The 27,342-nt window shown below is 39.4% G+C and overlaps 1 protein-coding gene across 2 annotated transcripts in view; it reads right to left on the bottom strand.

Annotated features, from left to right (window-relative positions):
* Positions 1–27,342, bottom strand: part of SULF1 (sulfatase 1) — a 226,228-nt gene that overhangs the window by 159,913 nt on the left and 38,973 nt on the right. For both annotated transcript variants that reach the window (XM_011976497.1, XM_011976496.1), the window contains exon 2: positions 24,754–24,848. The gene's annotated coding sequence lies outside the window, so the exon portion shown is untranslated. The remainder of the gene's footprint in view (positions 1–24,753; positions 24,849–27,342) is intronic.

Genomic DNA, 27,342 nt, shown 5'->3' with positions numbered 1-27,342 from the left:
CCTCACCTCCTGGGCTCAAGCGATCCTCCTATCTTAGCCTCCCAAGTAGCTGGGACTACAGGCACATGCCACTATGCCTGACTAATTTTTCTTTTCTTTCTTTTCTTTTTTTTGGTAGAGATAGTGTCTCACTATGTTGCCTAGGCTGGTCTTGAATTCTTGGGCTTAAGCAGTTCTCCCACCGTGGGCTCCCAAAGTGCTGGAATTATAGGCATGAGCTACTATGCCTGGCCTGCCTTTTTCTATAAGCTTCACGAGACAAATATTTTGAAATGGAAGATTTTTTAAATTGACTAATAAAATAAAAAGTCCATCATTTGAACAGATTGACTCATAAAACAAAATTTAAGAATAGACTGATCTTTATTTAAATAAAAATAATTTAAATTTAAATTCTCTTTTGCATCAAAGCACAGCTAACAGCCTTGGGAAAAGTCCCTTATCTTTACAGGGAACTGAAGAAGAGCTCTGTGCCGGGATAGGAGAGGGATTTTGTTGAACTCAAAATCCTGGTAGGTGAGAAGGTTCCTGAGGCATACTTCTACAGTATTAAGTGTCCTTAAGCTGGCACGTGCTTGCAGAAGCCAGGTATTTGGTTATGAGCAATTTGCATTTCCAAACTTTACAGTTCTGCTTAGGATCTTGCACATTTTCATTATTGACTTGTAATCATTTTCAGAGAATGTATTATATTCTCAAATTGGTGTAAAACCTATCCAAACAATAGAGCCAGGGTGTTACTACACGGAAGAGCTTCAAGAAATTTGTTCCAAGTGCTAAAAACTCTTCATCCCTCCTCCAACAACCTCTAAAGATGCAGTCTTCGATAATCACACCAGGAACTTCAGTGCCTGTCACTTGCAGTCACAACTTCAGTTCACACGGGGGCAGTATTGTGGTCATCTGAGAATGTAAGCTCCCTGAGAGTGGAACCTGTGGGCCACATCCCACCACTACAGCCTCAGTGCCTAGACGATATCCTGCACATCTAAGGAATGCGTTGAAATTTGTTAAATTAATTCTTGAGATTTGTCATTTCAGCTGAAGTCCACAAAATCCACTCTGCATAGTGTTAGGTGCCTGGGAGGCTTATTGCAGTTTTTATAATACTGCTATTTGTAGTAACGAACAAACAAGAACTTAATTCCTTGGAATTCTCTATTTAATATTCTTTTCCTTTTGAATAGTCTTTCTCCCCACTCAACTTCCTTGCAAACCAAGGTTTCCTCTGGTTTACTGATTTGTAAAGTGAGCCACCTGCTGTCATCTTTGCCACTGCTCACCATGGGCAAAGACATAATTCATAAACACGAAAAGGAAAATTACTCCAGGGAAATTCTACCTGGCCATGTTTCCCTACTTTATTCCAAAAGAAAATAGAATTTGTTTCACTACAAAATTGGAATTACTTATGAGACTTAGTCCCATTGAGCAATTTTTGGGCATCTGTGAGCTCAAATTGGTGCAGAACCTGCCAAAAGTGCCATTCCTGATTCCCAGGAAATTAAAAAAATTCTTCTCTGGCATCAAGAATGAAATATAGCTTAACTATGAAAATAAAAAAATTTGATCATCTCCACTGACCTGTCACCAGGATAAATACTATGAATTACTTTTGGGGGTATAAAGTCTGTGTGGGTATCATTGAAGTAAGTTCACTTCTGAATGATCTTTTGTCAAAGTAAAGAGAAGATGTAAAACCATAAAAGGGTAATAAAGCCAGTATTATACGTTATAAAGCTATCCACTGTCCTTCAGAGATTTAAGCTCTCTTTCCTAGAGAAAATACTTGTTTTATTATTGTCATAAAGTAAGCCTAGACCATCTATGTGTAAATTGGATTCCTTTTTCTGTAGTATCATTTGGCACCTTTCTAAGGATTTTCTTGTTTATTTCACTATAAAAAAAGAAACAGCATGTTATTGGGCCCCTTGATAGCTTCTGATGGAGGAAGAATCACATTTTGGCAAACTGTAACTTTATACACAATGCAATGATTTATTCAGGTTTGTCTATAACTATACTATCTTTGAATAACATAACTCTAGAAGATTCAATGCACATGTGAGTGTATCCAGTTAATGTCATTTGGATTTTTGTTCCCTCCAAGTCTCGTGTTGAAATGTGATTCTGTGTTGGAGGTGGGGTGTGGGGGAGGGGATTAGATCATGGGGTCAGACCTCTCATCAATACTTGGTGCCATCCTCACAGGAATGAGTTCTTGCTTTGAGTTCATGCAAGATCTGGTCATTGAAAAGAGCATGGCACCTCACTGCTCACTCTCTGACTTCCTCTCTCACCATATGACTTGCTTGCTCCCTCTTCACTTTCCTCCATGACTGTAAGCCTCTTGAGGCCCTTATCAGGAGCATATGCCAGCACCATGCTTCCTGGACAGCTTGAGGAAATGTAAACCAATTGAACCTCTTTATTTTATAACTTACCCAGCCTCAGGTATTTCTTTATAGCAAGGCAAGAATGGACTAACATACAGATGAATCAGTGTCATGCCAAAATCTTTCTTAAAGCCTGCTGGCCTGCTTTTCTCTCTCCCTTTCTCCCTCCCTCCATCCCTCTCTATTGTCCACTTTAAATCTCAGCTTTCTTATCTCTAATCTTGTTGTATTACATAGCCTACTACTTCCCTAGTTATTCACCGACCCCAGGACGTTGTCCCTAATTTTTAAATAATTTTAGCTCCTGCTTTACTGTCATTTCTTCCTGTCTGAATTTTTGAAGATTTCAAAGTTCTTGGATGTGAGCTCACCAGCACCATTACCTCTTCCTTTCTGGACCACCCCTTCTCTCCCCAAGCCACTCCCTGGCCAATCTAGTCAACCCTAGCCCTTATGAGTACTAGTAACTGCCTGCTCCATCATCTTGGTTCCATGCAACCCACTCTGATCATTGCTCTTAGTATGCCAACCCCAACAATCCTTTGACATGGCAGGGCTCTTCACTCCTTGATCCTCCCACTCCTTCACCAGCCCTTGATGTCTTAATTCTCCTCCTTATCAGGGGAGGGTAGTGAATTATAATTCCAAAAACAGTCATTATTATCAGTCCTTTGTAAACATTCTCAACCTCCTTCTCCCTCTGTCACTTCGCCATCCTTGCTTGGTTTCCCCAAACCTGAATTAAATCCAGCTCTCTGGCTGCTTGGTATCTGCACCTGTGCAACTCTACATGCCTGGAGAAGAGCACAGAAGTCCCCTGAATGGTCTCATGTTATGTTCAGTCCCATGAACTTCAAAGAGGCCCTAATACCGCCTTGCAATCATAGTTTATTGCCCTAATCCCACGACTCTTCCATTCTCTCAAATGTCTGTTTCACACCACCTCATCCCTCCTCACACTCTTCCCTGACTTTCACTCGTAACCTTGGTTTATACTTTACTGGGGAAACAGAAGCAACTGGAGGAGAACTTCCACAGGTCCCCCCAACTCCTCAGCTTGTTCACCTGCCAGCATCTACTCCACTACAGGTATGTTCTTCTCTTCTATTGGAGTAGATAGGTTCTGCATATTCTTTCTGTCTGAAGCTGATTCTTCTACCTGTGGGCCAGGTTCCACCTCTTCTCATCTATTCAAAACCACAGCTCCAGCAATACTCTTCTCTTTCACTCAGATCATCATGCTTTCCCTAAAAGTTATATCACTCGTGTTACTATATAAACAGGGGGTTATGTCAAACACATTTTACTATGCTTCTCTTATCAGCTACTGTCCTATCTCTCTGCTCCATTTGCAGAAAACTCCTTGAAAGAATTGTTATATTTCTTAGTTTTTTCTTCTTCCACTTTATCTTTGCCTAAATAATCAGACTTTCTCTCTCTCTCTACTTCACCAGTGTTGCCTTTATACATGTCACCGATGACCTCCAGTAGATAAATCCAATGATCAGTTTTCAATCCTCATCATACTGCCACACGCAGTTGATAACATTCTCGTCCTTGAAACACTGTCTTCATTTGGCTTCCAAGGCACCCAAAACTCCTCCACCCCTTTGTCTTCATCCTACTTTACTGGAGCTCTTCTCTCCTCTTCTCTTTGACTTCTGAATGCTGGAGTACTTTGGGGGTTAGACTTTAGTGCTTTTCCCTGTCTATACTCACATACTTGTTGACATTATGCTAATGACTTCCAAATGCAAACCTTTATTTCCAAATACAGACTCTCATCAAGTTAACTGCCTAATTAATGATATTTCCACTTGAAGGTCTAATAGACATCTCAAACTCAACTTCCGAAACTGAACTCCTTATCTATCTCCCCAAAACTCTTTCAACTACAGCCTTTCTAATCTCTGTTGATGGCAGCTCTGTCCTTTCAGTTGCTTGGGCCAGCATCCTGAATTCGTCTTTGGCTGAGCACGGTGGCTCATGCTTGTAATCCCAGCACTTTGGGGGGCTGAGGTGAGTGGATCACTTGAGCTCAGGAGTTCAAGACCAGCCTGGTCAACATGGTGAAACCCCATCTCTACTAAAAATACAAAATATAGCCGGGTGTGGTGGTGGGCACCTGTAATCCCAGTTACTTGGGAGGCTAAGGCAAGAGAATCACTTGAACCCAGGAGGTAGAGGTTGCAGTGAGCTGAGATCACTCCACTGCACTCCAGTCTGGGCAACAGAGTGAGACTGTCTCAAAAAAAAGAAAAATTGTCCATGATCCATCTCTCTCTCTCCCTATCTCTCTCTCTGTCCTTCTTTTTCTCTCTTTTTAATATCCAGTTGATTAGGCAATATTGTTGGCTCTATCTTCAAAACATAGGTAGCATCTGACTACTTTTGCTACTTCTATTGTTGTCACTAAATCCAAAGCACTCATCTTTTTCAATGGCCTCTTAATGTTTCTTTTTTCTTTTCTTTCTTTCTTTTTTTTTTTTTTTTAACCTTGGCCCATCTATCATCTACCACAATGTGATAGATAGAGCCTTTTGAACTTATATATTCTTATAAGTTGGAATGTATGTTTCCTTTGTGCAAAATCCTGCCGTTGCTTCCTTTTCTTCTAGAGAAATAGCCAAAGTCCTTCCTATGGCCTCCAGGTCATGTGTTAGCCTATTGTGACCTGCTTGACCTCATTTCCTACCACTCTCCCATTTGCTCACTCCATTTCTGACATAATATTCTCCCATGGTTCCTGTAATATATAGGGTACACTTTCCTCTTGGGGCTTTCACTCTAGCTGTTCTCTCTGTCTAGAACATTCTTCATCAAGATCCGGTTGTTACTTCCTCACTCCTTCAAGTCTTTGTTCAAATCTTACCATCTCAACGAGTCTTTCCTTGTAAATCCTCTTTAACACTGCAGCCCACCCTGATCTTTAATTTTGCTCCACTTTTGTTTCATAGTACTTACTGCTTTCTAATATACTACGTATATTGTGGCTAGTCTTATCGTCTGTCTCCTGCTATTAGAATGTAAGACCTACAAAAGTTGGGATCTCTAATTATTTTGTGCACTAATGTATCCTATGCCTAGAAAAGCACTTGGCAGGGCATGTAGTAGATGCTCAATAAATATTTATTAAATTAATGAATGCATAAGTAAAGGAAAAAATAAAGGAAAAAAATGAATTAACCTGGTCTTTCTGAGCTATTTACTTGAAAATCCTTTTGTTGAGACTTCTAAAGAAATTTTTCCCTAAAGTGTCATGCTTGACACTAGAGCCTCTATTAAATCTGTCTGTTTTTCAAATTAGAATAGGTTCCAAGTAGCTGACAAATTTCCCCCCACATTATACTGAAAGAAAGTGTTGCCATGCCTCAGTCTCTAGTAACTACTATGTATACTCTGGGGACATTATAAGAAGAACTTTTTGAAAGACAGAATTAGGTGAGTGGCCTCATTTTAGGGTCTGATATAAAATCAAAACTCAGAGCAGGTTCATCTAATGCTTGGCCAAGTTTCATGTAAACCTGGCTCTCACTGAAAGAGAACCCAAGCTGATAAATCATTTCAAATGGAAACTATGCAAAATTCAGTGGCTTCATGTGGTTTCAAGCCCAAACCAGGTGGAACCTGAGGCTTTGGCAAAGGTTCACTTTAAATTCTTAACTAGCAAATGTAAACCAAAGGGGGAAATGTTGGAAAAAAACACAGTGAAATAAAACCTTTACTTTTAAATAGTTTTGGGACCATGAACTTAAATCATTTTTCTTTAAATGTCATTTCATTTCACTTAGTTTTAAACAAGTACAGTCATTACTTTGAAAAATTTCTCTTCATAATGCACCAGTTTTTTTTTATCCTATATTAAAATTTCAGAAGTTCTTAACTCTCATGTGGAGATCAAATTATTATTTCTACCTGGTAGGTTGTGTAATCAAAGAACAAAGATGAAAAAGTGACTTGCTGAAGGTAACTAGAAGAATGAACCAATAGAGTTGACATCTCATTCACAGCTGAGTTCCTTAACCTAAAAAAGTCTTCTTTTTCTTTGGAAAAAGCGAGAAATATAGTCAAAAAGGAACAAAAGGGAATTTTAAGAATCCTGTGGATCGAATGAGATTAAGTGTTAAAAGGCTGTGTGATTGATAATAACAATATTGTGTGAACCCTGTGTTGACCTGTGAAGTAGGTACAGTGATGTGTGTGTGTGTGTGCGTGTGTGTGTAACTGGAATTTTAGAGACTCTTTAGACAATAAAGTACAGATATCTATAGATGTGCCCATATCCACAGATTTTAAGCATCATAGATTTTTAAGACTTCATTCTTCCAGATGCAGATATTTCTTATACGAAACCTCTTGTACAGATGTTGCTTTAAGAGTTCAGAAAGAAACCTTTAATGTGAAAATGCAAGACTTCTTTCCTTCCCAATATCTGAACTTTATAGCAGTCTGACTGTAATTCTTATTTTGTGAGTCTACTTTTTAATTATAGGAAGATAGCTACACAGACTTTTAAAAGACCAACTCAATGCATCTTGCTATTTAAATTAAAAGCCACCATAGTCCTTTAGAATATGAACATAAATGAAACTATGGTCTGAAAGTTTTTAACCCTTTTGCTTGCGTAGAGGCAGAAATCTCTGAAGGTAGATACTCTATTTGTCAGCTTCACAGACTGAATGCTGAAAACAGCTCTACTAGTTTTTATTCTAGAATAGCCCATCATTATTGTCCTAGAGATACCTGAATGAATGTGATCTTTGCTTCTAGACACCAGCATCTTACAGCTATAAGGAATGTTATGTAAGCTTAGCATAGAACTAATCTGACTCTAGCATTGATCTCTAACTTACATATATTCAGTCATTTAATAGATTATTCTCAGTTGCTTAAAAAACCCCACGTGTTAAAGAAACACTTACATATTCATGTCAATTACTTAAATATAGATACCATAAGTATTATGGATTAGTTTAACAATCGTCAATTATGCTTTTATTCAACAATACTATTATGCCTGATATATACTATACTTCATATATAAGACATTGAGAATGCAGAGGTGAATGAGGCCCTGTCACTGCCTTGAAGGGTATCACTGCCTTGAAGGGTGTCACTGCCTCTTGGGGAGAAAAGAAATAGAAACAAAGTTTGAATACAAATGTGGTGGGACTTATTTTTCCAGTTATAATGGTACAACTGGTACCAGACTGGTTCTCCCGCCATAAACAGCCAGAAAACTGGACAAGTGACATATGAAGCAACTCTCAGACATTGAACAGGCTGTGATACCCAAGAGAAGGGACACAAGTAACATATGCTCCACTAGAGACACTTTCTAGACTATGACACAGAGAGGGAATCTAAGAGAGATGAGGATAGAGTGTGTTTGGGGAAGTGAGGTGAAATTTATGGGACAAAGTTTGAGAGGAGAGAGACATAAAGAGAAAGAGTTCCAGAAATCTGTATGGGGTCCCCTCAAGTCCTTTGTGGAATATGAAAGCTACAGATATGTAGAGTAAGACTACAAAGATGGCCAAAGGACAATTACTGGGGGCTGTACCTTGAATAACTTACATTTCACATAGCCGATAGGCCCTCAAGTTCTGACTAGCTATAGTGGGAAGAACTCATTGATCACACATGAGGCATTTATGTGAACACACATAAGTAGAAACCTTAGAAAGGTCAAGCCTTAACAGTAGGACTCAATGAGCCTGAGAGGTAGATCATTATAGATCTGACCTAGCACAACTTAAAAACAAGCTTTAAAAGGTCTAGTTCAACTAATCCTCACGTGAATTAACTGCCTGCCAGAACAAAACCCAATATTCTTTAAAAGAAGAAAACAAAATCTAGACCTTCAACAATGTAATATTTGCAATTTCCAGTAGCCAATTAAGTATTACTAGACACGTGAAAATGCCAGAAAATGTGAGGTCTAACCAGGAGAAAAATTAGTCAAGAGAAAAAGACTCAGAAATGATGGAATTGGCAGATGAGAATGTTGAAGTGGCTATTACAAATATGCTCGAGCATATTAAGGAAAAGGTGAACATAATGAAGAGATAAGTGGAAACTATTCAGAAGAACCAAATAGAATTTCTAGAGCTGAAAAGTACAATATCTGAAATGAAAGGCTAATAAAAAAGTGAATTCCGTCTCAGTGGAACAATTTTGATATCAACTAGTCTGACATACAGTGTAACTTGAGTACTAGAAGATGGTGGTGGTAATGGAAAAATATTTGAAGAAATAATGACTGAAAAGTTTGCAGATATGTTAAAAAATATAAATTCACAGATCCAAAAAGCTCAACTAACTGAAAGCCTAATAAATGCAATGTGATTAGTGCTATAACAAAAATATACAAACTATATGCCTATGATAAATGTAAAATATATAACTTTCCTTGATTCATTTGTGCATTTATTATTTTTCTTCCTTCTGCCAATTACTTGGAGGATTTATCAGTCTCCCACTTTCCTCTTTCATCAGTGTTAGCATGACTGTGGTCTGTGGTAATGAAAAGGGAAGATGCAGAAATGCACAAGGAAAACAGAAATGAAAATATAGAGAAACTGTTTTCTATTTCCTCTTTGCTGTCTACTGACTTCTTTTTTACTAGATACCTTTTCTCTTATTTTCTATTCATATCTTAAAATTAACTTACCCATAGTTACTGTTTAAAGTCCCCAGGACCTGATAAACTCAACTCTTACTGGGCTTCTTCCATCAGTGCTATTAATGTTCATTTTGCCCCCACCCATTTACCTGCCTTTTAAATGATAAAACCTTATATCCTTTCTCTACCTTAAGTCTTTTAATTTCCCCTAAAACCCTTACTTTCTGGTTCCTAAATTTATGTCTCATTAGAATTTCAAGCAGGGATATATCATCAGAATTAGCTTAAAAGGAAAAGAGAAATCTTTATTCTTCTTACAAAAGCTGAGAAAGCAGGTGCTATGGCTTAAATGCCCCTTTCAAAACTCCTGTTGAAATTTAATTGCCATTGTGATGGTATTACAAAGTGGGACTTTTAAGAGGTGATTAGGTCATGAGAGTTCTGCCCTCATGAACAGATTAATGCCATTATTGTGGACTTTTATCAGGAGCCCACTCTCATGATAGTCAGTTCTCATGTTGGCTATCATGAGAGTGGACTCCTGATAAAAGCAGGAAGTTTTGCCCCATTCTTTCTATGTCTTGCACACTTGCTTGCCCTTCCACCCTTCTGCCATGGGATGATGCAGCACAAGACATTCACCAGATGCTGGCACCATGCTCTTGGACTTCCCAGCCTCCTGAAACATGAGTCAAATAAATCCTTTTTCTTTATAAATTACTTAGTCTACGATATCCTATTATGGAAGCAGAAAATGGACTAAGACAGCAGGGTAAAGGAGACATAAGCACAGGTGAGAAGATGTTTTTGGTGCTGTAGACTATCACATGAAATGTCTTTTCTCACCAAAACTTTAAATTTTATGCTTAGGTTTTAAGGAAGCTTGTTAAGGTATTTGTTTTGCAATGTATCTGTTTGTAACTAGGGATTTGCCTCTATTTAGTAACATCTGTATCAACAAATATTCTACCTCAGTTGTTGAAAAATAAATCTAGGGTCAGCTTGAATAAGAAAAAATAAAGTAAAAATTACTTGTGTTTTCATTTTTTTATTCTCATTGCATCATTTTCCTGACAAAACTTCGATGAAAGATACTATTCTCATCCAAGAGGTATGATATGTTTTGACTCTTTGCCCCCACTCAAATCTTATGTTGAATTGTGATCCTGAATGTTAGAGGTGGGGCCTGGTAGGAGGTAATTTGATCATGGTGGTAGATTTGCCCCCTGCTGTTCTCATAATAGTGAGTAAGTTCTCACAATATCTGTTTTTTTAAAAGTGTGTACCACTTCTCCCTTTACTCTCCCTTCCTATTGCTTCAGCAACGTAGGACATGCCAGCTTTCCCTTCACCTTCTGCCATGATTGTAAGTCTCCTGAGGTCTCCCCCAGCCCTGCTTCCTGTACAGCCTGTGGAGCTGTGAGCCAATTGAATTTCTTTTATTTATAAATTACTCAGTCTCAGGTAATTCTTTATAGGAATGTGAAAATGAACTAATAAAGAAAATTGGTATCAGACAAGTGGGGCATGGCTTTAAAGATACCTGAACATGTGGAAATGACTTTGGAAATGGGTAATGAGCAGAGGTTAAAATCGGTTGGAGGGATCAGAAGAAGACAGGAAAATTAGTGAAAGTTTGGAACTTCCTTGAGACTTGTTGAATGGTTGTGACCAAAATGCTGATAGTGATATGGATGGTTAAGTCGAGGCTGAGGTGGTCTCAAATGGAGATGAGGAACTTATTCAGAACTGGAGTAAAGGCCATTCTTGCTATGCTTTAGGAAAGAGACTGGTGGCATTGTACCCTCGCTCTAGAGATCTGTGCAACTTTGAATTTGAGAGAGATGATTTAGGATATCTGGCAGAAGAAATTTCTAAGCAGCAAAGTGTTCAAGATATGGCCTGACTGCTTCTAAAAGTGTACATTCATTTGCATAAACAAACAAAAAAACCCCCGAAACTAGAACTTATATTTAAAAGGGAAGCAGAGCACAAAAGTTTGGAAAATTTGCAGTCTGACCATGTGGTAGAGAAGAAAAACCTATTTTCTGGGGAGGAATTGAAGGCTGCAGAATAAGTTAATAGCCAAGACGATGGGGAAAATGCCTCCAGGGCATTTCAGAGACCTTTGTGGCAGCCCCTCCAATCACAGGCCTGGAAGCCTAGGAGGAAATAACGGTTTTGTGGGCCAGGCCCAGGGCCCTGTTGTTCTGTGCAGCCCTGGGACATGGCACCCCACATCCTAGCTGCTCCAACTCCAGCCATGGCTAACAGGGGCTAAGGTAAAGCTTGGACCATTGCTTCAGAGGATGCAAGCCCCAAGCCTTTGTGGCTTCCACATGGTATTGGGCCTTCAGGTTTGCAGAAGACAAGGGTTGAGGTATGGGAGCCTCCACCTAGATTACAGAGGATGAATGGAAATGCCTAGATGTCCAGGCAGAAGTTTGCTGCAGGAGTGGAGCTCTTGTGGAGAGCCTCTACTAGGGAAGTATGGAGGGGAAATGTGGGATTGGAGTCCCCAAACAAAGTTTCCACAGGGGCATTGCCTAGTAGAACTGTGAGAAGATGACTGCTGTCCTCCAGACCCCAGAATGGTAGATCCACCAACATGCACACTCTGCACCTAGAAAAGGCACAGGCACTCAATGCTAGCCTGTGAAAGCAGCCCAGGAGGTTGTACTCTGCAGAACCACAGAGGCAGAGCTTCCCAAAGCCTTGGGAGCCCACTGCTTGCAACAGTGTGACTTGGATATGAGATATAAAATCAAAGGAGATTATTTTGGAACTTTGAAATTTAATGACTGTACTCCTGGGTTTCAGACTTGCATGGGGCTTGTAACCCTTCTGTTGTGATTGATTTCTCCCTTTTGGAGCATTAGCATTTACCCAATACCTGTACTCTGGTTGTATCTTGGAAGTAGATAACTTGTTTTTGATTTTACAGGATCATAGGCAGAAGGGACTTGCCTTGTCTCAGATGAGACTTTGGACTTGGACTTTTGGTTAATGCTGGAACAGCCTTCCCCCACTCCCCCACTCTGGGGGGCTATTGGGAAGGAATGATTATATTTCAAAATGTGAGAAAGACATGAGATTTGGAAGTGGCCAGAGGAAGAATGATGTGGCTTGACTCTGTAACCCCACCCAAATCTCATGTTGAATTGTGATCCTGAGTGTTGGAGGTGGAACATAATGGGAGGTGATCAAATCATGGGGGTGAATTTCTCCCTTGCTGTTCCACGAGTGAGTTCTCATGAGATCTGGTTGTGTAAAAGTGTGTAGCACTTCCCCCTTCTCTCTCCCTTCCTCCTGTTCCAGCCATATAGGACATGCCAGCTTCCCCTTCACCTTCTGTTATGATTGTAAGTTTCCTGGGGTCTCCCCTATCCATGCTTCCTGTACAGTCTGCAGAACTGTAGGTCAATTAAACCTCTTTTCTTTATAAATTACCCAGTCTCGGGTAGTTCTTTAAAGCAATGTGAGAATGAACTAATACAAGGTGATACAATCTGGGGTAGAATACAGTAAAAGCATAATCTTAGAGTTCAGTCAACAATCTCAGTGCAGAACGTGGCACCTCCATGTTACAAACGAGAAATGGAGGCCCAGAAAGATTAAGTGACTTGACCAAGTTCACACAATCAGTTAGTTATGCAGCTGGGACAAAGCCCCAGCCTCCTGAAACTTTCCCTTATACTGTTACCTTTTCATTATCTTTTTAGACAACAACAAAAAATACATTTTAGAGCCTTTTCACAGAAAACTTATTAAGAGTGTGTTACTATTTGTCTCTCAACTATTAGCATCTGTTGGAATCTTTTCTGTAATATGGCTGAAATGATGGTAGTCTGGTTGGAAACTCTGGCCACACCAAGGGCATGGGCAGGCTGTCCTACAGTCCAGTTTAGCTGATGAAACAACACGTGGTGGCTGTGGCCTTTTCACCCCCTGAGATTCACAAGGGCTTTGTTCAAATTAAATCACCTCATTTCAGGCACCTGATCATAGATGTGGCTTTTCTGTTGACTGTATCTTGTTATTTCCTAGCCATGAGGCTTAAAGTTGTCTATGTAGTGTTCCTATGACCAAAGGTTGATGGTCTTTCACAGTGATACTTTGTAACATGCTACTTTTAAGAGACATTGGTGTATGGCAAAGAGCTTTGGGGATTATTCATTCATTATTCCATGGAGTCCTTGCCTTTCATAACAGCTCTATATGTAGCTGCATTTCTCACTAAACTCTCTAAAACAGATGCCAGCCCAGAGGCTCTTCTCAATATTTATTTCTGGGTCTATTTCCACAGGAGTCTTTTAGATACTCAAACACGTAAGCAAATAGAAGAAAAATTTTGTAGGTGATTTTTAAAATTTACCACAAGGGGATTGGCCCAAGTCAAAGCATGGATGCCTCTTTTTGGCAGTTCACAAATCTCAGTGTTTTAAAATTTAAGTTGTAACTTTGTTTTTTAAATTAACAATGAACATTTATTGTTTTAACTACCTGCAAAGTACTGTGCTAAATCTAGTAATAAACAGACAGATAATATCCTAGTCTCAAAACACACAGAATCTAATGTGAAACCCAGATATGTAAATGATAGTATGGCACCAAATATGAACCATAATTAAGGTATAAAGTCCATAAGAGGTCAAAAGGAGAAGTAATTTCTGGATGTTAATAATAATAAATTAAGGGAATCTAGGAATATTTTACAAAGGTTATCACATTTTTAACTTTTCATAAATGTGGCGCAAGGGCATTCTGGCCTATGTCAGTTGCAGGGCTCTGCCCATGAAGGGTATGTCTGAGGAAGCAAGAGCAGTCTGGAGTGTTGTGTAGGGAACCTGGAGATCCTAGCCAAGATGAGACATGTTAGGGCCAAATTAAGAGTCGGGAGGTGGAGGACAAAAGAACACTCATGCAAAGACAAGGTAAGGGGAAAAGTGAATGATTCTCGGTTATATGCCCTCTGACTGGTTCTAGGCTTGACATTCTGCACACACCTTCTCTGTGAGTCCCTCACAACAATATTATGAGGTAAATACTGTTATCCACATTTTACTGAAAGGCAATCTGGGGCCCAAAAGAACATGCAGCTTGCCCAGATTCACAAGCAAGCAAGTGGTGGAGTCTCTCCATTGTCGTTTTACGATACTGTATTTCTTTCCTCATACCGATGGCCCTTGACTGGCTTTGAAAAGGTTTGAACTGGATTCTGTACATATGAGAAGCCATTGCACTGTTGTTCATTTCAAGCAATGCCGATGATCACCTTTAACTTTCACTTGATAGATGTTGGTGGGGTAATGGGGTCTACAATATTCGCTCATGAGGCACTTTTTCTACTCTCCCTTTGGTGGAGCAGGGACTTGCCAGCCCTTGGCACTCTCACATACTTACAGACAAAGAAAAGAGAAGTAGAGAAACTGAACACTGAGTTTGTTACTTTGAGATCCTGTGGCAACATTTGATACGTGACTTGAATTTTGAATTTTAAATATAAAGTGTATTTTTTCAAAATATAAAATACAAGCAGAATTAGTGTTCTGTGCTGTGTGAAACATCTCCAAAATACTTAGGAAACTTCTCTTGATGATGCTTTTTTTTCATCATTCTCTATGAATCTTATTTTCATCTTTCAACAAGGGAATCCTAATAATGGCAAAATAGAAGGGCAGGGTGCTATCCTGTACCGTGTTTAACCTGGAGCTTTAAAATTAGATCATGTAAATAGCATGGCTAATTATAGTTGTAGCTGTAAAAAAGTCATTAAATGTATATAACTTGCCAACAAAAGAGTAAAAAATGTTCTGATAATACATGTTATTATGCATTTGTCCAAACCCATAGAAAAAACAACACTAAGAGTGAATGCTAATGTAAACTGTGGACTCTGGGTGACAATGATGTGTGGTGTAGTTTCCTCGATTGTAACAAATGCACCACGGATGTTGAGAATGTAGAGGCCGCGCATGTGTGAGGACAGGCGTATATGGGAAATCTCCGTACCTTCTTCTCAATCTTACTGTGAACCAAAAATGGCTCTAAAAAATTAAGTCTCCACAGATGTTTCGATGAGGCAGATCTATTTTATTCTTTTGAGGAGCTCAGTATGTAGCTCTGTGATGCTGTACTAAGGGAGATGCTAGACCAGAGGAAAAATACCCAGCCTGTTGGGGATCAGAATCTGAACCCATTGAATCTTAAAAGTCTCCATCAGGAGGGTCTTTTCATTGGATTTTCAAGATTATTAGTTGTTATTTATTAGTATTTGTCAAACCATGGTTGAATGGGAGAAAAAAATCTGAACCAAAGGGTAAACAAATCCAAAGAGAAATCAAAAATTAGAAAATTAAAAACTGGTTTTAAAAAGGTTTTCCATCTGTACAGATGCTGATAATATATTCCCAAAGTACTTTCCCATTCATTGCTTCATTTAGCTCTCTCGACAACTGTCACAAGTGTGCAAATGTACATTTTAAGCATGTAAGTTTAAGGTATTGTTATTACTATCATGTGTGAGGCACATGCATAGTCCTGCTCCTGTCTAGCACTAGTTTCCAGAGGGTGGGTGCAGAGCCCTGAGACAGGTTTCTCCAGAGTACCTGATACATTGACAATATGTGTGTGTGTGTGTGTGTGTAATTATGGTATGGACTAACATTATTATCAGGCTGGGCACGGTGATTCATGTCTGTAATCCCAGCACTTTGGGAGGCTGAGGTGGGTGGATCACTTGAGGTCAGGAGTTCGAGACCAGCCTGGCCAATATGGCGAAACCCCATCTCCACTAAAAATATAAAAATTAGCCAGGCATGGTGGTGCCCACCTGTAATCCCAGCTACTTGGGAGGCTGAGGCAGGAGAATCACTTGAAAACAGGAGGTGGAGGTTGCAGTGAGCCAAGAGCACATCACTACACTCCAGCCTGGGTGACAGAGTGAGACACTGTCTCAAAAAAAAAAAAAAAAAAAAAAAACCCACCAAAAAACCCAACACAAAGGCATTATTTTCTACTTTGTGAATTACTGGATTTTTGAATTTCTATAAATACAAATAGTTACCATGCATAAAGCACTTTACTAATTTTTAGGCATTGTCTGGGCCCTTTATACATTTGAAATCATCTAATCTTCAGAACAGCATAATGAAGTTGATGGTATTACTGACCCCTATTTTTCCAATAAGGATACTGAAGCATAAAGAAATTAAGTTACAGTTAGCAAATGGCAGAGTGGGAATTAAAACCCTGGCAGTCTGGCTCCCAAATCTGTGCTCCTAACCATTACACCATACTTCTCTCATGGGTCTCTCTAAATTAGGACAACAAGAAAGAGCTTCCCATTTTAAGAAGACAAGTTCACTTTTGTGGGTGATAACTCTTGAACGCCTCCCAAAGTCTCCCTAAGGTAGGAAAGGCTCTTTCTTGCATTACCCTGACACATATCACTGCGTATGTTTTCAGACATCCACAAAAGCCAATAACTCAGCTAGTTATAACTAGGTGCATACACAGTATTACTGGCTACATGAGTTACAGAGAAGAAAATGAATGTTTTGATAGTCAGAATTATTGTCTGTCACATTTAGGGGTTGGCTATCACTAGAACAGTTGTTCAAACATGTATGCACAAGTCATGTCATACAAACTCTGCCTTAATATTTCCACAACCAGAAAGCACTTTAACCTAAATGGACTTCCAAATGAGAAACGTAAACTACATTCCTTTCCTTTTACCCAGAAGGGACATTTCAGCACTTAAAGACTACTAAGCTGATACTGTATATGACATTTGAAAGAAATTCCTCTATAAATCAGTGCTTGGGGGTAGAAAAGGCAAAAAGAAAATTGAGTATTTCCCTGTGAGAAAGGCAGCCTCGTGACAAGTACGGACAGTGAGTGGAGGGATGTCACTTTTTGTCTCTGGCCTCTGTTTGAGGAATCCAAATTGATGATAATTTCTGAATCACCTTAGTGCCCAATGGGAGCCAATCAACAAATACTAAAAGCAGTAGCACCTGTCCCAAGCGAGTTAATCATAGAAATTTTTTCTAATCCTAAAGATGATTTGAAGTCAACCTTTAGCTGAATTCCAACAATAAGTATATATAAAAAGAATGTGCTAATATTTTTCACTTTCATTTTCAATGCTTAAGCTAGTAAAGATTTTTCATTCTATTTCATTTTGTTATTTTGTTTTTTTATTTTTAATGCACTGAATACATAGTTATAATCCTGGCAATTGTATGACCTTCCTTCTTTTCAAGAACATTTTTGAATTTTTGCCAACCATTAAAAAAATACACATTGGGATTGGTTTACTGGCAGGCAGAGACGTAAAACTGAAAGGATAATGAGAGAGAAATAAGGTGATGGGAATAGCACAGTTATGATGGGAACTAATGATCACCATGTAATAACTTATCCTTTAAATATTACAACAATAACAATCGGTTGTGTTTGAGTGGCTTCATATGTCTACTCCCCCTACAAGTGCTTTTATGTTCTTGGTCTTTACCACATCCTAGTGAGGGAAATGGGACAAGTACATTCTAATTTTGTAGGAAATTATAGAGTAAATTAGATGCCTAAAACCAGAGCCGATATCTTGACTCTAAGCAAAGTGTTCTTTGGAGAGAAGAATTCTATGATTCATTATATTATACCTACTTACCATCAAGAGAGTTACTCACAATACCTACAATCCCTCCAGCACAATGCTGACCGCTCTGAGTGGCTGCTAACCTTTCTCCTATGGCCACTGTGTCCTGCTGGGCATCATCACGCCTATATCTCGGGCTAGATCAGGCTCCCATGGGTAGGGCAGGATGGATTTAATCTCCTGGGGTATTCATACTTTGTGTAATAAATAAATGCAGTTTTTAATGCAGAAATGCATCAAATCATTTTTGGGTAAAAATTTAAAACCCAGTAATTTTAAAATTAATTTTATGGTGAATCCCATTGTCAGACACCAGGACTCTCTTATCTGCTTTCTAAATAATGAATTTGCTTAAAATTACACCTGTATTTTTAGTGCTAGTGTCAACCAACTACAGATAATGGACTTAGATTTCTTTAAAGGCTACTAAGAAACAAATAGAAAATAATATTAAGCATTTTCTTGGAAACTTGAGAACTTCTGATGGTGCTGACAATTTGTTTGGAAATATTTTAGTCACTTTTTATTTTTAAATAATTACCTGGCCAGGCCTGGTGGCTCATGGCTGTAATCCCAGCATTTTGGGAGGCCGACGTAGGTGGATCACCTGAGGTCGGGAGTTTGAGTTTGAGACCAGCCAGACCAACATGGAGAAACTCCGTCTCTACTAAAAATACAAAATTAGCTGGGCATGGTGGCACATGCCTGTAATCCCAGCTACTTGGGAGGCTGAGGAAGGAGAACCACTTGAACCCAGGAGGTGGAGGTTGAGGTGAGCTGAGATCGTGCCATTGCACGTCAGCCTGGGCAACAAGAGCAAAACTCCATATCCAAAAAAAAAAAAATTAAAAAAAAGAACTATCCCCTCTCAAAAACCCCATAGCTGAATTACCTTCTTTTTAAAAATAAGGGTAGCAGGAATCCCTGAGGTTTTCTTTAGTATCTGCCAAAAAAGGGCTTCTTCAAAATGTGCCTCTTTTCATTCTGATGGCCACAATCCAAAGCAGTTTTCAACTAGATTTGTCCCATACACATCTCAACTTCCCCTACACGCCTGATTATGACACAAAGTTCTTGAATAATTTGAGAGTAAAGTCATAAAACAAATATGAATTTCCACTGTAATCCACTTTTTTACATTTTCATGTAATCTGCAAGAGAGAGAAGGACCTCATGTCTCAATATGTACATACACCTGAAGGCCAGTGGTTTACTACAAAATAATATTTTTTTGCAAATTCTCTAAACTGCAGATACCAATGTAAAAAGCCCATAGCATTTCAATTCTCCTATTATAAATATTCCTGCAGTAAAAATATCCTCAAAAAAAGCCTCAGCCAATGGCTTATTTGTTTTAAGCCCTATTTAATGCAATAATGACAGAATCTTAGTAACAGGATTTGACCCCACCACCTAATTATTCCAGGAATGGCTTCTTAGAAAGTCTAATCTTCAGTTATAATTATGATGTACTCTTGTGAAATCTAAGCAGATAAATGCGGTCAAATTAGGACACCATTGAGAAAAGGAACCTAAAATGGAATATTTGCCATTGGAACTGAGGACTCAAGATCAACATAGATCAAATGCTTCCTCTGTAAGTGGAATTAATCAGCCCTACAAATTCTCTACCATGATACAAGGCAGTATTTCTTCTTGGGAAGTGACTTCCTGAAACCTTCTCCTGAGGAATATATTCCATGTTAATTTCAGTATGCCATTTAAAATTATCCTACAAAAAAGGAACCAATTTAAAACATCTGGCCTGATACCAGATTGAACAGTTACATTCTGCTTCTTTGAATTCATGTTGTTGTAAGAATCCAGACACTTTTTCCATCCAAAACTGTGGCATGGTGATCTGAAACAAATGTTGGCCCAGTGTGGGCCATTCCAGCACTGGATGGAATGATTCTGCACTTTTTGACCTGTCTTCAAGGTGTTTGGGGAAATAGTTTCATGTGAGCAGGGCCCCTTAGGCCCTTCCTGAGAGCATCATGGCAAAGTAATGTCTCATACCAACTTGTGCTTTTGAGTATAGAACAAGACCATTGTTGTGTGACCTAATTTCATTTTAGGCCCTTCCTGAGAGCATCATGGCAAAGTAATGTCTCATACCAACTTGCGCTTTTGAGCATAGAACAAGACCATTGTTGTGTGACCTGATTTCATTTCAGTGACTGTCTCAGTAAAGATTGACATCATCCCATTCTTTTTCCTTAATATCCACTTGTGAATGTCCCCCAGTCCCCACCCTCATCATAATTAAACTCTTTTCCTTGCCAGGGGAAGAGCTATTTGTCTCTTAACTTCCTGCCTGAATGTATCATTATAGCAAGAGCAAAGGGTTTTCCTTGGGTCGGTCAACATCTCTGGAGTTTGCTTCCTCGCCATATCAGGCAAAGCACAATTTTATTGGCAGCCAAAGCATACTGACAGAGCCATCTGCTGGGACAGGTCTCAGTCAGAAAGGAAGAGAGAGGAGCCTGCAAAAGATGGCACAGCCTGATGGGCACAATATTTCTCCTCCAGTTGGAGTTTGGCATTTTCTTTAAACATAAGCTCACTGGCTTTGAGGACTGTGGTCTAAGCAGATCCATTTAGCTATGTACATACATGGGTGCAAATGTGTGTGCTTGTACATACTAACATTTGCTTATCACTTAGATTTGTATTGAAGTCTCACATGTGAAAGTGATTAGTCTCAAAGAGATAAAAGGATGGTGCAGGAGAAGACAATTTAAAAACCATCATTAAAATGCAACTAAACAGAGTGGTTATACGAAGGAAGGTATTGATTGAGTGTGTGTGTGTGTGTGTGTGTGTTTAGTGTTATCTCTCTTATACAGAAAAAGTATGAGCAACTTATATGTCCCACATCCATGTAATGGAACACAATACACAAATTTAAAAGAACTAAAAGACAATGCAGAAACTGTATGAACTGTTTTGATACAAAGGTAGGTGAAAACAAGACAATAAACATTGTACATTCTCCATGCTTCCAATTTTGTAAAATATTAGATAGAAGGCTATGAAATTACTGCTTTTGTAGGTCAACAATAGTTAAATAGAAGCAATTTTCTATGATTCCACTTAGTATATATTTATAAAGAAAAGACCAGTTGGTTTGGGTTAAGTGTTTGATTTAAAAAAAAAAAACTCTTAAAGCAACTGTCATATAGTTTTTACAACAAATACCTAATTTTAAATGAGTTGATATTCTGTGTAATAAACTGTCCTCTTCAATGAGAAATGTTTCAAAATATCTAAGGGTGATCACAAAGGAAAAGAGTCTAGTTTTTAGGACCCCCAAATATAGGTCTCTGTATTCTGCAGCAAGACAAATTATCATTGTCTTGGTATCCAACATGCACTTAAAGCAAGACAAGCATAAATTTAGGGTCCACATCCGATATTGATTCCTTGAAAAGGTTTAGTTTACTGTTATAGTCTATGGGCCATTTTAAAAACCACCTAGATTTAAATTAATATACTAAATTTAACTTAAAAATTAAAATAATATTAAAAATAAAGTGCCAGGCACCGCTAAGACATCCTTATTATAAAATTTTCCATCCCAAATAGGCATTAACAAGGCTGGGTAAAGTCTTAATTTTCTCACAAACAACATAGTTGCTGTTCTAAGTTATCCCATCTGTGTGCACCAAACCTCATCCAACAGTGCAATATTATTGTCCAGAAGGTACAATAAAGGCCGTTCATATTTTGGCAGGTGTATTTTAAGCTGAAAACCAGGTTTCACACACAGACACAAAAGCAATCTGTTCCACAGGTGTGAGCATTTTTGATAAGAACCCTCAAAATCTCCCCCAAACTGTGAGATTTAATTGTCCTTTTGGTGTCTTCTCATATGTGAATACAACCTCTCTCTCCTTGGAACAAGAGATAATCTGGCAATCTGAAAGATAGGAAATGCTTGGGCAGCTTCTGAGATTTGCTTATAATATCTCCTTGTACTTTCTCTTGGGTTATGTATTTTAGAGGTTATGCCAAGTTCAATGAGCTACAGGTAAGCAGTTCTGAATATTAAATGAAAGAACTTTATACCCAAATGACATGAGTAGAGAGGCAATCAAAAATGCGCAGGGTGGCATTCTGAAACTGTAAGGTACAGTACAGTGGTCCCTATTTTATAAACGTGACTGACCAAACACATACACAAAAAAAATCCATTTCTTTCCATAAAATTGACTAGAAGGAGGATTGTGGATATACAAATACAGAGGTAGTGATGGGAAGTGACTCGGCTGCTTATCTAATTCAGCTCAAATCCTCGAGTTGGATGAGAAGGGGCAGAGATCTCTGAAGCCAAACATTAAATTTGAATTTTCCAGTCCCAAGATAAAATAAAAAGGAGATTGAAACCAGGTCTCATACAGAATCCACAGATTTTCAAGAAAAGTGTTGTGCATGTTAAATTTGAGCAAGTGAATCTAAATGATCCAACGTTAGACACTTATTTTATTGATTTATTTATTTACTTATTTATTTATTTAGAGATGGAGTCTTGCTCTGTGGCCCAGGCTGGAGTGCAATGGCATGATCTCAGCTCACTGCAACCTCCACCTCCCAGGTTCAAACAATTCTTCTGCCTTAGCCTCTTCATAAACTGGGATTAGAGGTGTGCCCCACCACGCCTGGCTAATTTTTTGTATTTTTAGTAGAGATGGGGTTTCACCATGTTGGCCAGGCTGGTCTTGAACTCCTGACCTCAGGTGATCCACCCACCTCGGCCTCCCAAAGTGCTGGGACTATAGGCATGAGCCACCGTGCCCAGTCTAGACACTTATTTGTGTTTTCCCATAATAAAGATGTGCTGAGAAGTGAAAAACACATAACAGCGGTGAAATCACACATTAGGGGGAGAAAAGTGCAACATGAAAGATTACCAGCTAGTTAATAAACAACATAGCATTGTAGAAAAGTGGCCTTTTCATGGGTGCGGTGGCTCATGCCTGTAATCCCGCACTTTGGGAGGCCAAGGCGGGCAGATCACGAGGTCAAGAGATCAAGACCATCCTGGCCATCATGGTGAAATCCTGTCTCTACTAAAATTACAAAAATTAGCCAGGCATGGTGGCGCATGCCTGTAGTTCCAGTTACTCGGGAGGCTGAGGCAGGAGAATCGCTTGAATCCGGGAGTTGGAGGTTGCAGTGAGCCAAGATCTTGCCACTGAATTCCAGCCTGGAGACAGAGGAAGATTCCTTTTTGGGGGTGGGGGTGGGAGGGGGAATGGCCTCTTCATGGCACAAGAGTAACTAAGAAAGATACTTTGAGAAATCAGGTCCTCAGGGACCTCTTTGGAAAGGAAGGGTGCTCTTGTAGTATCAGGGGTTTTCCAGTCTCATCTACAGTTAATTTTGAATGGCATGGCACCGAAGGCCAACCTCGGTTTTTCCAACATAAAAGTTGATGCATCAGGCTAGAGTTTCACAAAGAAAATGTTCACAAGCTGATTCAAGAAGATAAATAACTCTTGAGAAGTTCCAGTTCTATTCGTTGAACTTATTACTTATTCAATGAACTCGTTCATTGAATTATTAAACATTTATCTTTTGAGGTTTCTGTTTTAGAATATTTTCTTCTCATGTTAGAGCTTTGAAGTAAGGAGACCTGGATTTCAACTTATCTTCTCTTACTGTGGATTCAGCTCGTTTATGACAAGCATCTGATACAGTGTTGTAATCAGCCATTGGGGTTAATACCCCATGCCATCTTCAGACAAAGTTCCAAGAATTCTAGAAAAACTGCTAATGCTTATAACTTTATGTCAAAGAACTAACCTATCTCCCATACACTTTGAACTATTCATTCACTTTCTTCACATATAACTTGTAGAATGAAGACAAAAATGTTTAATTCCGTAAGTATTAGAAAGAGAAGCTGGATAAAACAACTCTCCAAGGCAAACCTGAAATTCAGGCCAGACTTGAAGACATTGCTTTTTGGGTGAGGTTCATGAACGTTTTGGTGATTACAGGACTTATTCCAAGCCAACTTGGGCCAACAGAAGGCTTAGAATAAAAATCAAGCAGGCTGGTCACGGTGGCTCATGCCTGTAATCCCAGCACTTTAGGAGGCTGAGGTAGGCAGATCACTTTAGGTTAGGAGTTCAAGACCAGCCTGGCCAACATGGTGAAACCCCATCTTTGCTAAAATACAAAAATTAGCTGGGTGCAGTGGCAGGTGCCTGTAATCCCAGCTACTTGGGAGGCTGAGGCAGGAGAATCGCTTGAACCCAGGAAGTGGAGGTTTCAGTGAGCCGAGATCATGCCGCTACACTTCAACCTGGGTAACAGAGGGAGACTTCCTCTCAAAAAAAAAAAAAAAAAAAAAAGAAGAAGAAAAAGAAGAAAAGAAAAAAAAATCAAGCAAATAGCAATGATTCTGAAGAGTGACTAATGAAATCAAGAGGAACTAAATGTTTTACTTGCATTAGTTTGGTTGGGGCAAAGGGGAGCAACTCTCAAAGCTGACATTTGAAAAAGGCTTATGGGGTTGTACCCTCATACGAACCCAACACCTAAAAAAGTTTTTGCCACCAAGGTGAAATTGCTGAGATGGGTTGCCACAATGCTCCCTGGCTCCATGAAAGCTCTTGCCACTAATGTTTATCTGGCCAAGGAAAGAAACTGTGAAGACAAGCTGTGAATAAATCAGGTACAGTTTTCACTCCTGACATTGTGGAGTACGTTGTGGATGATGGGCCTACCACACTGCCCCCTAATTCCCCCGAGCTTCCTTCTTGAACAGCTAATAATATGTCAATAGTCATATGATTGTTTAGATTCCCATTTTACAGATGGTTCTTCGGACATTTCTTAGGACTGATTTCATGACATGGCTCTGCCACGTGGAAGGCCCCTTTTAGCTCCCTCAGCCAACAAGAATGAGAATGTGATGGGAAGGTAGAGGACCATTGACTCTTCAGTTTCTGCCAGTTCTTAACAATTCCCCATCCGTGAAATGTTCCCCTCTTCAAGTGACATAGAGTGCCCAGGTGGCCCTTGGTTTAAGCTAGAGATAAAAATTTGATGAGTACCTTTGAAGATTTTCTGCAATTATTCTGCCTTGAAGAACCCGCATGTCATTTGCCAAGTTTATCTTCTTTAGATGATGGTGGGTGGCCGTCAGCACCTACGATGGAGAAGAGCAAAAGTGCCGTGAGTTACGTTTTATCAGCAATTCCTCTCATCTTTTAGATGTTGCCCTTTCACGGCCTCGAAGGGGGTGATCATTAGGAATAATATTCTCCAAATTTCATCCAGACTGATTTTCTTACAATCACTCGCAAGAGTCTTTGAAGCATTGTGGGTGATTCGGTCCTTTTGTAGAAGTTTCTATTTTGACCGCTTCTCCAACAAAGAAAAGACTTTCCATTAGATTCATTTCATATCATTCTTTGACTGGATTTCATAGAACCATTAAAGAAGAGTTTCCTTTTAAAAGTTTACAAAGTGTTCCAAGTTTAAAGGTTGAGTGCTGTCTAATTTCAGGTTGGGAGACCTATTTTAAAGGAAAATGCGCTGAATCATAGAATCTTTTAAAGTTGCAGCAAGCTATTATTTGATGAGCAGCAAAGTAAGCATTTCCAAGTGGTTAAATTTGTTTATATTCCACGTTTTTGACAGCTGAAAAATGTAAGTGATTAAAATAAATTTGAACACTTTGAAGTAGAGGAAACCCTCATTTAATGTTTTAAGTATCAGACGAAGCAATCTTGCTGCCATGAACATTCTGACACATACACACTGTATGTAAATGTGTATATGATATAAAAGAGAACATAAGATAAGATAGAATAGGGAAATGAGACATCTTATTTAACAACTTAGAATTTCCTTTACATTTAAAAATATTTCTCATGCCCATGTAAATATTAACGTTTAATAAAGCATTTCATTTAGAGTTTTCATACTTTTCCACTGGTGAATACAATTGTACCTTGGTATACACATGGGGGGATCTCAGAGGTAATGAGTGCAGATTTTTTCCCTCCATTGGCCTGGAATCTCTTTTTATCCTGAGCTGGCCTTGGCGAGTCAGGTTAAGCCCCAGGTCCTTTGCTTTGCTCTCGATGGACCATTCTTACCACAAAATTGCTGCAGCAGCACCTCCTTGGAACTGGCCTGGTGCTGCAGGATTCACTTTTCTCCCACACCACTCTCATCACCCCTCTTTCCACTGGAGTGAAACTCCGCCACTGCTAGTTTTATGCCACCCTCTGCAATGTGCCCCACCTCACCCATTAGGCCTCTAGATCACTCCCTTCACTGTGCTTCTCCTCCTGGGGGTTGGGGAGTTCCAGGAGAACTTTTCCATCCTGTCTCCATGGTGCTGATATCACAAATTATTGGAAGCATCATGCAGATGCCCACTTGTAAAATATGTTCTGAGAGGACACATACATGTTTGTGCTTATAATCGTATGTGCAACTCATGATCTCCTACAGTGAAAGTTTACATCTAAATGTGATGTCAAAAGTATCTGGCTGTGGTTAGGTTGGCACAGTCTGATGTCAAAAGAATACCTTTTCTGAGACTGTTCTGAATATGCTACCAGGCAGCCGAGTCTGGAATGAGATGCCGGAATACCAGGCTACGGCATTCACTGGCTATGTGACCTTGAGCACATTATTTAATTTCTCTATGCCTCAGTATTCTCCTCTGATAAATGGGAATTTAAAATGTTATCTACCCCATAGGGTTGATGTGAGGATGACGTCAAAACGTTCATGTGAAAAACTTAGAAGACTACCTAGAACAAAATATGGGTTCAATAAAGATCGGCAATCATTATTACTTGGATTGATTTTTTTAGACCAGTAATAAAGATACAACCTTCCTTGCATATTTGCAATCAAAAGACATTTTCATGAAATGAGACCAGAGTTTTCTTAAATTTTATAAATGTAGACTTTGATTTCTCATCATTAAAATGATAATGTGTAGGTCAGGTGTGGTGGCTTGTGCCTGTAATCCCAGCACTTTGGGAGGCTGAGGTGGGAGGATCGCTTGAGGCCAGGAGTTCAAGACCAGCCTGGGCAACACAGTGGGACCCCCATCTCAACCAAAAAATTTAAAAAATAGCTGGTCAAGGTGGTGCGCACCTGTAGTTCCAGCTACTTGGGAGGCTGAGGCGGTAGGATTGCCTGGGCCCAGGCGTTTGAGTCTGCAGTGAACTGTGATCACACACTACCATCTCTGTGACCTGCATACATGATGGTCTCATCTCTCCGGTCGGGTTTCAGGATTCCTCAGAGCGAGGGTTGTGTCTTGGGCTTCGTCTCCATCTTATGGGATCAGAGTGTGGCCCCAGTAACTATTGGAAGGTGGCCAAGCCTCACTGTAAAGGACAGTCAGGATCTGAGTCACCGATGGATCCTTGATTTGTTTTAGGGTTTATTCAAGTTTTGGTTAAAAATATAAACTCCAAGACTCTGAATGTTTTCTCAAGCAATAACAAATTGTCAGCCCACAGGGCTGAAGCTGGCCACACAAACTTGAAAGGACCAGGAAACCAGTGGCCTAGCTGTGGGTCACTGCGTCCCTTTCTGTTGCTTAAGTCAGACTTAGGATGTTTTCTGTAAGTAATGACTCAGCACAACTCAGATGTGTGTGTGTGTGTGTG

This window comes from Mandrillus leucophaeus, unplaced genomic scaffold, assembly GCF_000951045.1.
Source record: "Mandrillus leucophaeus isolate KB7577 unplaced genomic scaffold, Mleu.le_1.0 Scaffold167, whole genome shotgun sequence".
Lineage (NCBI taxonomy): Eukaryota > Metazoa > Chordata > Mammalia > Primates > Cercopithecidae > Mandrillus > Mandrillus leucophaeus.
The sequence above is the reverse complement of the archived record's forward strand: the minus strand, read 5'-3'. Positions and strand labels throughout refer to the sequence as shown.